The sequence below is a fragment of the Polypterus senegalus genome, chromosome 12 (assembly GCF_016835505.1).
Source record: "Polypterus senegalus isolate Bchr_013 chromosome 12, ASM1683550v1, whole genome shotgun sequence".
In the NCBI taxonomy this organism is placed as follows: Eukaryota; Metazoa; Chordata; class Cladistia; order Polypteriformes; family Polypteridae; genus Polypterus; species Polypterus senegalus.
In genome coordinates, this window is record NC_053165.1 from 15,011,897 (window position 1) to 15,015,607 (window position 3,711).

The following is a 3,711-nucleotide window of genomic DNA, read 5'->3' on the forward strand; positions in this document are numbered from 1 at the left end:
ACGCGTTTCCGCTTCCCGCGGTTAGTTCAAATACCTGCGACGCAGCCGCATTGTGCGTCCGAAAAAAGGCCCCGTCCTGCTTCGATTTGTAGAAAACGTTCCGGACTCTGTTTTTAAGTAATACGTGATTGAACTGCAAAAGCGCCGATTATCCTTGTAAGGAACAAAATTGATACGCGAATCACATTTCGTTAAAGCAGCACGATCTTATCTGAAAAATACTTGGTATTTATCCAAAATATTTGTTCTATCGGAGAGAACGTTACTTTATTAGAAATTAAAGGCAGTTATTTTATTGCACAATTTCTAAATTCGGTGGAATGATGAGCAGGCTAGTAAAGTGATGACCGGTGTCTCAGCAAAGGTCTGTAGTTATTAGTTCAAATCCCAACAAGGACGGTGAATAGCGTAATCAATCTAACTATATATCCAGGGCCGGATTTAGACTTGATAAGGCCCTAAACTATTTGAGACATGGGGCCCTTTATAAGTCCAGATATTCTATGTAAGTGCCAAATATGATTTGTTTTGGGGGGCCCCCAAGAAGGCGGGGGCCCTAAGCTGTAGCTTGTGTAGCTTATACGTAAATCCTGCACTGTATATATCCATCCATTATCCAACCTGCTATATCCGAACTACAGGGTCACGGGAGTCTGCTGGAGCCAATCCCAGCCAACACAGGGCACAAGGCAGGAAACAAACCATAGCGGCAGCCCACCGCAGGGATATATATATATATATATATATATATATATATATATATATATATATATATATATATATCCATCCATCCATCCATTTTCTAACCCGCTGAATCGAACACAGGGTCACGGAGTCTGCTGGAGCCAATCCCAGCCAACACAGGGCACAAGGCAGGAAACAAACCACGGGCAGAGCGCCAGCCACGCAGGGATATATACATATATATATATATATATATATATATATATATATATATATATATATATATATATATAAATTTTTTTAATTATGTATTTAATATAAATTTAATTTTAACGCAGCGTTTCTTGTCACATCTAAAGATGTGCAGGATGACTACATATCAGAATTGACGAGAATTAGTGCGCGTTGCCTCCGATGCCCACTCCCCGCCTGCCCTGCTGTCCTGCTTTATAGTAAACTGTTCAGGTAACGCTTTTGAAGTAGTTTAACTTTTTCTTTCTTTCTTTCTTTCTTTTCCAGACTGGACCTGATGGAGCGATGGCAACCATTGTGAGAATGGATTCTCTGCTCTTTCCATGGCTCTTTTAGTGGTTTGCGGTCCATGAAAGGACCACTCTCCATTGCTGCACTAAATGGAATGCTGCTTGCCGTTTTTATACCTTCCCTGCCACTGGTGCTGAAGCTGCTCAATGGCACCATAGAATACCAGCTGCTATGGCTGGTGAACCATCCCCAGGCTGATGCAACTTGTCAGTGCTGTTTCAAAGCCCTCCCTTTAAAGTTTCTGCTGTGGCTGCCCAATAGGTAACAGGCACATCAACAGGGTTATTAAGAGTTTGTTTTCAGGTGGTGCAGAAGGGATATTAAGTCATACACAGTCATGTGGTGCAAACTGCATTTCTGTGTTCAGTGAAATGTTCATTATATGTGAGCAGGTGAACGTCCTTTTATGGAGCTGCAGATATAACAGTTTTTTGGCCATTATCCTTTTGTAAGCTGATGGTTCAAGCAGCATTCCACGTCTGGATCTTAGTTTTGAGACTGCTCTGTACAGCCTCTATGATTTGTCTTGTCCTACCCCTGTGCAATGCCAGATCTGCTTTGCAGTGCTCATCTGGAGCCAACATGAAAATGAAGTTTTGCAGCTCAGAGAGTTAAAACTGTGTCGGAGGAGACGCAGTGCTGGATCTACAGAGGTAGCAGTCAATTGGCTGCCTTTCTTCCTTCCTGTACTGATGGCACGTACAGCATCCCTGATCCTGACTCTCAGCAGCAGAACTCTCCAACAACTCTTCAGAAGTAAATTCTGGGTCCCCTTGGCACTTTGCTAAGTCAAACTCTTGTGCTTCTCCACACCCCACTTCTGACACCAATGTAGTGCCAATGGAGTCCTGCTGTTTATATTGCTCTTATAGGAAGCTCAAGCAAACTCAGGCAGGAGGTAGATACAAGTTTAGTCTAAACTCATGATTTATTAACAAAAATGGCTCATAAAGAATAAAAGTACAATAAGAGCAGAAAAATGTAATGATTCACTTAAAAAGGAATCATCAACAAGCAAAGCCCTCAAAACTCAATCCAGTAGCCAGAATCCTTAAACAGAGCAAAAACAAAAGAAACAAAACAGAAAAATACAACAAGTTTAACAATCTGTGATACTCAAAAGAAACCCCAAACCCACCTTCATCAGAGTGCATACAATGTATACCACAAGGGACTGCAATTCCCATGAGCCTTTATAAGTCCAGGAGCAGTCCCCCAATGGAGATTAGCAGGTGGCCCCGCCCCTTCAGGAGCATGATCGAGTGTCCCTTTCTCTTGCACGATTTGGCTCAAAAACGAATCAGCACATCGTCTTGGTATTTTACCGTTCAGCTGTTTTACCTGTAGACCGTCCTCAAGAAACTGTGACACACAGACAAACACACACACATACCCATCATAGAGATATCAATGGTTTTTGGTCTCGGGGGACCCTAAAACGTTGAGATCCATCGAAAACCAGAGATCAAAATTTTTGATGAAACTAAAGCTTTTGCTTCTTCCCCCCATAGATGATAGGTTATGGTGGGGGCAGGCACAAAGCAAAAAATTTAAAATAAATAATGGTGAGAAAGTGTGACCAACACTACTTCCACGCTGGCCTCACACACCCAAACAAAAGAATAAAAAAATGTATAAAGAAGACACAAGACAAACATTTGAATTCCAGCCCGTGGGAGTGAAGCACAAAAGTAATTGTGTTAGCACGGCTGAAAGTTCTTACTTATCTTCTTCTTTTGGCTGCTTCCGTTAGGGGTTGCCACAGCAGATCATCTTCTTCCATATCTTCCTGTCCTCGTCATCTTGTTCTGTTACACCCACCACCTGCATGTCCTCTCTCACCACATCCATAAACCTTCTCTTAGGCCTTCCTCTTTTCATCATATTGTTCTTTAATACTTTTGGAATGGGGCGGCACGGTGGGGCAGTGGTAATAAGGAGACCTGGGTTCACTTCCGGGGTCCTCCCTGCGTGGAGTTTGCATGTTCTCCCCGTCTCTGTGTGGATTTCCTCCCGCAGTCCAAAGATATGCAGGTTAGGTGCATTGGCGATCCTAAATTGTCCCTAGTGTGTGCTTGGTGTGTGGGTGTGTGTGGCGCCCTGCCCGGGGTTTGTTCCTGCCTTGCGCCCTGTGTTGGCTGGGAATGGCTCCAGTAGACCCCCATGTCCCTGTGTTAGGATATAGCGGGTTGGACACTGACTGACTGACTTTTGGAGTGGACCTTTTAGAGTGGGAAACACGTAGCAGTCCGCTTACCATCATACTGGTTGTACCAATGTTATTGAATATGAGAGGCACGCAGATTGTGGCAGACTGCAGTCAGCAAGAAGAACACTTGGGCTCACATAGCCGGGTGTGCACTTTCTGTGAGTCAAATCCAGGACAATGCCACGTTTGGAGATGACTTACACTATTATAGCTCTGCTGTTTTTGCTTCCTTAGCTCAAATTTGTAATCTTTGCCGCACACTTTTTCTGCGTCAA